This window comes from Prionailurus bengalensis, chromosome C2, assembly GCF_016509475.1.
Source record: "Prionailurus bengalensis isolate Pbe53 chromosome C2, Fcat_Pben_1.1_paternal_pri, whole genome shotgun sequence".
In the NCBI taxonomy this organism is placed as follows: Eukaryota; Metazoa; Chordata; class Mammalia; order Carnivora; family Felidae; genus Prionailurus; species Prionailurus bengalensis.
In genome coordinates, this window is record NC_057350.1 from 125,748,119 (window position 1) to 125,760,154 (window position 12,036).

A 12,036-nucleotide genomic window follows, 5' to 3' on the forward strand; every position below is an offset into this window, starting at 1 on the left:
TTTGATATCAGGATTATGCTGGCCTCTTAAGTAAGTTAGGAAGTTTTCTTTTTCCTTTGTGCTCTGAAAGAGTTTGTATATGGTTGGTATTATATCTTCCTTTGATGTTTGGCAAAATTTACCAGTGAAATCATTGCTCTGTGGGAAATTTCTTGATATAATTTCACTAACACAAGTGACTATTCAGACATTTACTTATTCTTATGTCAGGGTTTTGTTCAATAGGTTATAATTCCTGATCTGTTTAGTTAAAAATTATTCTATTTTCTGTTGCAACTTCTTCTCTGGCCCATTGATTATTTGGAAATTCTGTTTACTTTTTAAATAGCTGGAGTTTTTCCAGTTTATTATTTTCTTATTCAATCTGATTGTGGTTAGAAAATACACTTTGTATGATTTCAACCCTCATAAATGTTTTGCGTCTTGTTTTATGGCCCTGCATATAGTCCATTTGGGTTCTATGTGTGCTTGAAAGGTATATCCTGCAATTGTTGGGTATCATATTTTATAAGTGTCATTTAGATCAAGAAGATTGATGGTATTGTGCAGAACTTCCATATATTTACTAATTTCTTGTCCAGCTATTCCATAAGTTAATGAGAGGAGGGTTAAAATCTCCAGCTATAATTGTTGGTTAGTCTATTTCTTCTTTTAGTTCTGTCAAATATTGTTTTATGTATTTTGAAGTTCTAATATCAGGCACATACACATTTATAATTATGTCTTTCTAATGAACTCACTGTTTTATTGTTATAAAATGTCTCCGTTTATATTTGATGGTTCTCCTTATCTTAATTTGCCTCAAATGAATATGATCACTTCGGCTTTCTTGCACTTACTACTGATACAATATATCTCTCAATCCTTTTACTTTCAACTTATCTGTGTTCTTATATTTAAATATTTTTAATGTTTATTTTTGAGAGAGAAAGAAAGGGAGAGAGAGAGAGCGAGAGCGAGAGAGGGAGAGAGTTGGGGGAGGGGCACAAAGAGAGGGAGACACAGAATCTGAAGCAGGCTCCAGACTCTGAGCTGTCAGCACAGAGCCCAATGTGGGGGCCTGAACCCACAAACTGCGATATCATGACCTGAGCCAAAGTCAGAGGCTCAACTGACAGGAGCCACCCAGGCACCCCTCTGTGTTCTTATATTTAAAGTGTGCCATATATGTGTAAAGTTGGGTCATTTAAAAAGCTAGTCAGCAAATCTTTTTATTTTTACTTTTTATCGTATTTTAAGTAGGCTCCACACCCAACGTGGAGCTTAAATTCAAGACCCTGAGGTCAAGAGTCTAACGCTTTACTAGCTGAGCTAGCCAGGCACCTCACAATCTTTGTCTTTAATTGTAGCATTTGTTCTTTTGTGTTTAAGCTAATTACTGATATGTTTCGGTTTAAGTCTGCTGTCTTGTTCTTTGTTTTCAATTTGTTCCGTCTGGTGTTTGTCCCTTTTTCTCCTTTTGTATCGTTAAAAAATATTAAGCAAAGGCAGAATAGACAGTTCTTCTATCATAATTGGAGGATTAAACACCCTTCCCTCAGCAACTGATAAAACTAGACATAAAATCAGAACAAAACTATCACACTTTGATTTAATTGATATTTGGAGGACACTGTGCCATAAAATGGCCAACTACATACTTTGATTGTATGTGCTTTACCATATGCTAAACATAAAATTAAAAGGACTGAAATTATACAGAATATATTCTCTGAAAACAATGGAATTAAATTAGAGCTTAATAACAATAAAAAAAAAACCCAAAATATTGGTAAATTAAATAGCAATTCATGAGTTCGAGCCCCGCATTGGACTCTGCACTGACAGTGAGGAGCCTGCTTGGGATTCTCTCTCTCCCTCTCTTTCTGCCTCTCCCCCACTCTTGCTCTCTTTCTCAAAATAAATAAATAAATATTACAAAAAAAAAAAAACAGATGAAGACATTGTAGGAAAAGAGAACTACAGACCAATATTCCCATGAACACAGGTACAAATGGCAGTGAAATTAAACTGTAGACCCCATGTGTGTTTGTAAATTATCTGTAACCTTCTATGTGCAAACACGTTCTGAAAGATACCAGGAATAATGTTTACCTAATATTAATGATAATTGTTTCTGGTTGGTGGTTAAAAAAATTTTATTGTTGCACTTTTCTGTATTGTTTCAATTGTTTTTAACAAACATGTTTTATGCAGCAGAATAATCATTCTTTAAAAAACGGTATGCAAATTTGCCAGCTTATTAGTTCTAGGTGATGGCAATATGAATGATTTTTCTTTGTGCCTTTCTGAATTTTTAAAATAAAAATAGGGGCATCTGGCTGGCTCAGTCAGTAGAGCGTACGACTCTTGATCTTGGGGTTATAAATTCAAGTCCTACTCTGGGTGAGGAGATTACTTAAAAATAAAAATAAAGGGGCGCCTGGGTGGCTCAGGTGGTTAAGCGTCCGACTTCAGCTCAGGTCATGATCTCGCGGTCCGTGACTTTGAGCCCGGCGTCGGGCTCTGTGCTGACGGCTCAGAGCCTGGAGCCTGTTTCGGATTCTGTGTCTCCCTCTCTCTGACCCTCCCCCATTCATGCTCTGTCTCTCTCTGTCTCAAAGATAAATAAACGTTAAAAAAATTAAAAAAGAAAAAGAAAAAGAAAAATAGATACTAGTTGTTGGACTTCAGGCATATAGTCTTTAAATTTGTAGGGAGTTTCTTTCTATTCCTATTTTATCAAGTGTTTTCTATTGGGAATGTGTACTGGCTTTTATCAAATGGCTTCCCTGAATCTACAGATTTTACTGTGTGGTTTTAAACTGCCTTACTCCTGAGCTATACGTGCACACCCGGTGGAACCAGCTGATCGCACGGATGTCTAGTCAGTAAGGTGCAAGCAGAAAGCAACCTCTTCCCACTGCCCTTCAAGTCCGTGGGCCCGGTACGCCCTCCCTCCCTCTTCATGGCCTCTTGGGCAGCTTGTGTAGCTTTTCCCACCCTTTTTAGTCTAAGAAGAGTTTTGTTTTAGTCATAAAAAGACGCTATTCAATCCAATATTTAAGCTCTAGCCTCTTACCTAATTTAAATTTCCCACTCCCTTAGCTCTCCCTCAGACTGGAAAATCTGTGGTGGGGACGGGGCACCGCTTCTTTCCAAAGTACTGGTCAGGGTTCTTCAGAGAAACAAAACCATATCTATCTCTATATATCTATAGATAATTCTTTATTAAATGTATCTATTTATTTTGAGAGAGAGAGAGAGCACGAGAGTGGGGGAGGGACAGAGAGAGAGAGGGAGAGACAGAATCCCAAGCAGGCTCCACGTACTGTCAGTACAGAGCTCGACATGGGGCTCCATCCCACAAACTGTGAGACCATGACATGAGCCAAGATCAAGAGTCAGACACTTAACCGACTGAGACACCCAGGCGCCCCTGCAGGCCTTTCTTAAGAGAGTCCTCACCCATATCTGCTACCGACAAGGGTCACTCCAACCACAGTCACTCATCTTGAGTCTTTATTGGTTTGTACACCCCTCAGGTGTCAGGAGCTCCTCCTTTGACTTGAAGTAGAAGGCCAAGTGGGGGGTGAGCTCATTGACAACATTTTCCAAACACCTCCTCACTCCTACTCCTCAACCTCTCAAGGAAATCTCATGGTCTGGAGGGTTCTAGTTGGGTGGTAGGGGTCAGGTGTCTTCCTCAAGAAAGGGAGGTGTTTGACAACCTTGCTCTTGTTCTGGGCCTGCGGGCTTCTGCCCAAACTCAGATATCAGGAAGTGCTGTTTTTACTATCCCTTCCACTGGGATAAATCCTCCAGATGATAGTGAAGAGCATAGCATTCTTTTCATACACAGATTTATTAGTGTATTTTTAATGTTTGCTTCTATTTTCATGTGGGAAAATTTTTTCTTCCACTTATCAGACTTTGATATTAAGGTATTTCTAGTTTTATGAAATGATTTAGGGAATTTTCTCTGTAGCTTTGTGTAGTTTGAGTGACAAGGGAATTATTTTGGGAAGTTAAATAGAACTTAGCTGTAAAACAATCTTGGCCTGGTGCTTTATAAAGTGATATATCCCTAACAACTTGTTCACGTTTTCTATTGTTATCCAACTGTTTGAGTTTTCTACCTCTTTCTGGGTCATATTTGGCAATACAAACTTTGTCAGAAAGTCATCAATTTTCTTTCTAGACTTTTCAAATTCATCGCAGTAAAGTAGCACATAATGTTCTTGTGTTAGTTTCTTCGGGTTGCTGTAACAAATGACCACAAACTGGGTGGTTTAAAGCAACAGACATTTCTTCTCTCACAGTTTTTTACAGGCCAGAAGTCTGAAATCAAGGTGTTGACAAGACTAATTTCTTCTGGAATCTCTGTGGGAGAGTCTGTTTCATATTCTTCCTCCTGGGTTTTTGTGGCTGTCAATCCTTGGTGTTCCTTGACTTCTATTTTTTTTATTAATGTTTAATTTGGGGGGGGGGAGAGAGGGAGAGAGATAGAAAAAGTGAGGGAGGGGCAGAGAGAGAGGGGACAGAGAATCCAAGCAGGCTCCACGCTGACAGCAAAGAGCCTGACACAGGGCTTGAACCCGTGAACTGTGAGATCATGTCCTGAGCCGAAGTTGGATGCTTAACTGACTGAGCCACCCAGGTGCCCCATATTCTTTGACTTCTAGATACATCCCTCCACTCTCTGCCTTCATCTTCACAAGATCTTTCCCTCTGTGTGCGCCTGATCTCATCTCCTTTCTCTTTCCAGGACACCAGATATTGGATTTAGGGATCTCCTCTAAATCTAGGATAACCTCATCCACAGGTCTTTAACTTAACTATACCTGCAAAGACCTGAATTCCAAATAAAATCATGTTCACAACTATTGGAGGTTAAGACTTGGGCATATATTTTGAGGCGGGGCACTATTCAATCCACTCTACTTCTATTTATAGAATCATGAGAATTGGGTTGAGAGTTTTGGAGGAATATTCAAGTTTACTTGTAATTAGAAAAAAAAATCTTTATTCTCTGGAGTCTTCGAGCATCATTAGTAGAGCCTTGTTTACATAGGCCAACGGCCCCTTTTACACGGAAAATAATTCTATCTTTTCTCTCTCTCTACATGTGTGTGGGGGGATTTGGATGGCAATGCTGAGTTCTAGGCAATTCCTCTCTTGGATGTCACTTGGAGGGAAAGGAATGAAATTTTCACACTTTTTGTCAAAAAGGTTATTTGTCTATTTGAGATTGTGAGCTTCCTAAAGAATGGGTCTGTACCTCTTGTTCATCCAGGCATCATGCTGCTCCCATCCCAGGCCCGGACCTTCCCCAGGCAAGGGCTCTCCACAGCACAGGGGGTGGGTGGGAGCGGGACCTGTACCTCCTCCCCCTTCACACTAGAACAGGGCCACCTCAGTGTCTCTGTGCAACCTTCCCCCTGCCTCCGAGGAGAAAAATACTATAGCTGTTGGAAACAAGATAGATCATGAAATCTGACCATCTGTGAAGCCGGTTGTCACAAGTCAGGGTTCTATTTGCTAAGCAACTGTAACGAAAACATTGCACATTTTCATCAAGATGAAAATGAAAACCACGATAACTTTGAGCACCGTCATATGGGAAGACACCTATCACAACCGTGTCAGTGGTGCACCACACAAGCCAACAATCACATCACTGACAAAACACTTCAGCCCCTTGGAAATGATGAATTAGACCCACCGGAGCTCTGGAGAGAACCATCTGGCGACATTTGTGGAGAGAAATCCTGTGGCCACAGAAGAGGGGAGAGCGGAAGCCAGAGAGTCTCAAACTTCCCGAGGTAGCAGGATCACGTGGCAGGCTTGTGAAGGCACAGGTTGCTGGCCCCAGCCCAGAGTTCCTGCTTCAGTCGGTCTGGGATGGTGGGATATGCATTTCTTACAAGTTTCCAGGTGATTTGTAGCAGCTGTCCTGGGGCCACACCTGGAGAATCACTGGCCCAACACGGGGCTTTGGACTCTTCCCTGTTAACAAGCTCCATCTGTGATGTGAGGCAGGCGGTCCTCATACAACATCCTGGGAGATGCTGGTTGCAGAGTGAAAGGCCGAAGGCCAGAGGCCAGGGGCCAGGGACTCGGTGTCTCCCAAGTTGGCGACAAGCTGGTAGGGCTATGAATGTGTGTGGAGCCTTGTGAGAACATTTCCTTGTGTCCACCTGGAAAACTTAAAGCAGATGGAGCAGTTCCTAGAGGGTATTTGAGGTCAGCCATGAGGGGGTTTGGCTTTGGCTTTCACCATGGAGTGTTCAGAGGGAGTTAGCCTGGCCTCTGGTGGGGAAGTTTAGGCCCAGAGGGGATCGTCAAACAGTTCCTGAGAAGGCCTCTTGGCCTGGCCCTGTGTGAGCCATTTGGCACAAAGTAGGTACGGTGAACTTGCTACACTCAAGACAAGACCCCGGGTCCCCAGGGTGTACATTAATCTGGGTCCAAGCAACCCTAGAGGGAGGAAGTCTCAGAGGGCAGGGGTGAGAGCAGGGGAGAGTGCCCTCTGGGAAGCCAGAAGGCTTCCTTACAAAAATACTGAAGGGAGGCAGTGGGGAAAGCCGCCCATCTGCTCTGCGATGGTGCCACCTGGTGGACGAGAGGGACCCTGTTCTGGCTTCCCAGGCATTCTGGTGCCAGGGGAACCTCAAATGGGGATAATACCAACTCCTGCTGCTCCTATCACAATAATAATGCTAGTAGTGCTAAAAATCGCAACTGTGCATTTTAGAGCTTTCTTTATGTGTGTCAGACACTATTCTAAGCTCTCTGAATGCATCAACTCATTTAATCCTCAACAACCAGTGAAGCAAGTACTCCTGAGAACTCACTTTTTCAGATGAAGGAATCCGTGCCCATAGATTTGTAATAACTTGACAAAGCTGCATAGTGAGGAAGTGGCCTCTGATCCCAGCTGGGGGTGTGTGTGGAGGACACGCTTAGAGTCGCGGGTTTGCTGCTCAGCTTGTGAGACCTTGGGAGAGTTATTTAACCTCTCTCAGTCTCTCACCTGAGTTCAACGTCCTCCTCACCTGGTGGCAGTCGCAGTGAGAAGTGATGGTAAAAGCCCTCAGCACATGCCTTGGTTGCTCTGAAGGCCAGGGGGCGCCATTCACACAAATTCCCGTGTGCCTCCCGGGCTGTGCGACTGCCAGGTACCGCCCAAGACACAGAGCCCTCTATTAGCGGCATTTCAGCTCTTTGCCTAAAAAAAAGGCATCTCTGTTACAAAATCCCAATTCCTTCCCCAACCTTTGATACTATGCTTCTCAGAGAAAATATGTGTCACTGAACTTCCTTGCAGAGGTGAATTATAAGAAGGGAGACTAACACTGAGCCTCAGACAGAGGAAATCTGGCCCTTATTGGACCCGGGAATCAGCAGTGGCCAAAAAGACTGATCCGGTGATCCCCAGGGGACAGCACTCCTCACCTCCTCACTGCCACCCCTCCAGGACATAGGGCCTGTCCTTCCTCGGCTCCTACCTGGCAGGTCAGCTGGATAGGAGCCATGAGCACTTTGGCTGAGCAGACTCAGTGGACTATGGGAGGAGCATGGTTAGAGAAAACAGGAGTCTCATTGGCCCAGAGACCAAAGCGAGGGGAGGATCTGTGGAAAGACTGAGGCAATGTGGCTGAGTGTGGGCTGGGAAAGAACATGGCAAGCTGAGCATGTCTTGGGCCTGCACCCTACTTCGGAAACCTGTCGTGACACAGGCCTTGACCTTGGCATGGGGAGAGTACCCGGTGAGAAGGTGAGCAGGGAGCTTTGGAGCAGCCTCATTCCCAGCCCACAGCTTTGTAAAGGGAATTCCCCTCGAACTTTGGGGTCAACACAAAGATTGCATTTCAGCCATAGGCTTTTTGATGAGCGCAAAATGTATAGCGCACGATAGTGTTGGGACAACACTGGCTTAACACAAAACTCTAACCTATTTCATACCTAACTCCAGAAAAAATTTCCAGTGAATTAGAGTTTAAATTAATAATAGCTAACAATGAGTACCTACTATGTGCCACTTACTGTTTCTAGAGCTTTCCATGAATTAGCTCATTTAATCTTCACTATAATGGTATGAGGTGTGGATAATTCCATTTTATTATTTTATGGATAGGAAGTTATCTGACAAAAAGGTGTTAAGTTTAAAGGTATGAGAGGGGCACCTGGGTGGCCCAGTCAGTTGAGTGTCTGACTTTGGCTCAGGTCATTATCTCGCGGTTTGTGAGTTTGAGCCCCACGTCGAGCTCTGTGCTGACAGTTCAGAGCCTGGAGCCTGCTTCCGATTCTGTGTCTCCCTCTCTCTGCCCCTCCCCCACTCATGCCCTGTCTCTCTCCCTCAAAAATAAATAAACATTAAAAAAAATTTAAAGGCATTAGAAGAAAATAATATTTGATGAGTAAGGATCCTGTTAGCATTGCATCAAAGATAATAACCATAAAGGAGAAAATGATAGCTTTGAACATTTAAAATTTAAAATGTCTACAGTGTAAAAATAAATCAAATTAAAAGAAATCACATACTAGTGAAAAATTTGCAATAAATATGACACATAAGTGGCCAGTACACTTAACAGATGGAAACCAATAAGTAAGAATAATAAAATCTCCAATAGAAAACTGAAGTGAGAACATAAATAGGCAATTTATAAGGAATACAAGTTGAAAAATCTTAAAAAGCCCAACCTTACTGGTGATAGTCAAAGAAATGAAGGTAAAAGGAATTAGATGCTATCTCCTTCACACTTCCACCAAGCAAAGATTTTGACAAAGAGGATAACGCCCAGGGCTGGTGAAAGGGCAGGAAATGTGTAGTTTTTACACAGACTCACACATCTTCTCTTTAATTGCTGGGTCGTACTCCATTCTGTGGATCCAGCATTATTTATTAATCATTTACCAATTGTTGTTCACTTAGATCATCTCCAAATTGGCTTATAAATTCAAAGATCATCTCTGTAATTCTTTGCATCTTTGAGGATTTCTTTAGGAGTGGACTTTTTAGGATGGAGGGTTTTAAGGCTCTGGATGCACGAGGCCAAACTGCTTCTCATGAAGCTCAAATCTGCTGATTGACAAGAAGAGCTGGGTCAGAGCAGGGCTCAGAGTAGCCCTGGGACCAGGAAAGGAGAGGACAACAGGCAGAATGAGTGTAGTGTGGCGGCTGCCTTTCAGAAGAGGAGTGAGCAGGGGGAATGAGGCAGACAGGGGAGAGGTGGGAAGGCAGGAGCTGTGGCCAGAGGACAGGGGTGAAGGGCAGAGCCTTCCAGGCTGGCCATCCAAGGGAAGGAGGGCAATGGAGGTGAGGCTGAGCCTCCCTGCTGATATGCACATGGGAGGCAGAGCCCCCCCCCACCCCCCGCAGGGCAGGTTGGCTTAGACTGACGTCCTCACACCCCACTTACTGGGGCTGCGTGCTTGGGCAAGTGACTGAGATCCTCCAAGTTTTAAGTGACCCATACAAAGCACAATGACAGATACTTGCTAAGTGTTCAGTAATTGGTGGCTGTAATGATTAGTCGGCTCCAAAAGCATTTACTGATTGGATTCTGGGACCTTGGCTAACATTTACATAGAGATTCTGTGTGCCAGCCATTATTCTAAGGGGGTATATCTGATTCAAAGCTGATAGCCTAATAGCCCTAAGAAGTACAAATATTATCATCAACTCAATTTGACAAATGAGGAAATGGAGGCACAGAGAGGTCGGGCAACCTCCTAAGGTCCTCAGGTGGCAAAATAGCTGGGCTAGACTTGGACAGCCGTGCTCTTATCACCACCCACACAGAGTCTGAGTACCTATAAGACCAGGAATCTCAGCAATACCAACCACAAGTAGGGACACAAAAGTCTGATTCACTTGGGGTTTGGGAGTGGGGAGGAGCTCTTATGGTCACAAAAAAAGCCAGTTGTGGTGCCCTGCATCAAGGGCTCCCTCGGAAAGCCCTCAAGGGAGTTAGGACCAAGGAGGGGTCCCAGGGGATCCCTGGCTGTGGGGTGCTCCCCTGGGCTGGAGGTCGGAGGCCCTCAGACTTGAGGCCTCTGCTGGGCTAGACTGGGCTGGCCTGGTTCAGGAAGAGGCTGGAGAAAGAGGCGGCAGGGACAGGACTAGAGGCTGTGTCTCAGGGAGAAGGCCCAGGGCAGAAGTTCTGGAAAATGACAGTGGTCTAGGTTCAAAATGCTGCTGCTGAGTCACCCAGGGGAAGTTGATCTGCATTTAGCTTACTTGGAAGAAGGCGGGGATGTGGGAGATATGCTGAAAGATTTCCCTCAAGCAAGTTACATTAACAAGGGTGGTGTAGCAAGCTGGGAGCAGCTTGTCTTCAGTGTGGCGGGGGTGGTGGTAAGCTGAGCACGGCTTTGCAGCCAGACCGAACTGGGTGCAAATCAGGCTCCGTCACTTGGCTGTCCCTGGACCTCGGTTTCTCTTTCTGTGAAACAAGCATCATAGCACCTACCTCGCAGAGTGCCTGTGAGGACTAATGAGATAATATGTATAAATAGCATAGGGTCTGGCTTACAGGAAGCACTCGACAAAACATTTGCTGGTAACCAGTATCTGTGGTGCATGGAAGTCCATGCCAAGCCCTCTGCTGAAGGATGTGGATTAGCTAGTGCCGAGCTCTCCAAGTGTGCGACCAGACCAGCAACGTCACATCCTGGGGAAGATCATTGGGCCGCACCCCAAACCTGGTGAATCAGAAGATCCTGTGTCTCCACCAGCCTCCCAGGTGCTTATGATGGTTGCTAACATTCGGGAACCACTGCCTAGTTTAGAGTTATTAGTTCTGCTCTTATAGAATGAGCTGAAAAATGATATTCTTACCAATAGGGTGACCAAATGTTCTGGTTTTAGCACTGAAAGGCCCATGTTCTAGGAAACCCCTCAGTCCTGCACAGACGGGAACCTTTAGTTACCCTACTAACAACTGGAATATTACACCCTTGGAAGCGATGATGGGATTGTGGCAAAATAAAACAAACCAGGCACAGGTGAGGGAAACTGAGGGGTGGGTGTTTAGCCTACTGAGGGGCGTGCTGATGTTGGGGGAAGAGTAGGGTTGTTGGAAGGTCTAGCATGGCAAGGGCTGAGAGGCCCTGAAAGCAGAGGGGCCGTTCCTGGGAACCTCCCCCTCCCCCCCCCCCCAAGTCTTCAGCAAAACTCAGGAATGGTTGCTGAGAGTGAGGTTTCTTTGTGGAAACTGAGGCAGGGGCTGAACTTCAGAGTGGTATGAGTCTATCTGACTTAGGTTTAAGGCATGAAGGCCCCTGCTGATATCTATAGTAATTACTAACTCATTTAATAAGCATTAAGTGTCAGGGCACCTGGGTGGCTCAGTTAAGCGTTGCACTTTGGCTCGGGTCATGATCTCACAGATCCTGGGTTCAAAGCCCCATGTTGGGCTCATTGCTGTCAGCTCAGAGCCTACTTTGGATTCTCTGTCCCTACCTCTCTCTCTGCCCCTCCCCCTGCTCAAAAAGACTCGCTCTGTCTCAAAAATAAATACACATTAAAAAAACAATAAACATTAAATGTTGACTTTGTATTACCACACATCCCCCTGGACTTGGGGATATAAAAATGGAAGGGATGTGAACTTGTGGACTGTGACGAGATGAATCAACAAGTCAAGCCAGGCTCAGAGAGGACCTGCTGTAATGGAAAGAGAAGAATCCCTATGGTCAAGTGTCTGTTTACAAAGGGCTGGGAAACTGGGGTCCTTTAGTAACCTCAGATACCGACAACTCCAGGCAGCTGTTTCTTTTATTCACCAATTTTCACTAAAAAGTCATAGGATTCAAGGGACCAGAATCAAGTGGAAACAGCTAGTGGTCTCAGCCCTGGCTACAGAACTGAATCACCTGGGGCACTTAAAAAAATCTCCACATTTGGGTCCCAACCCAAGTCAACTGCCCCAGATTCTCTGGGGGTGTGGTGCGGGCACCGGGGTTTCCCCCCCAAGCTCCAGAAGTGATTCTAATATTAACACACAGCCCTTTGCGGACCACTGGCCTAGGTGGCTATGAATTCGA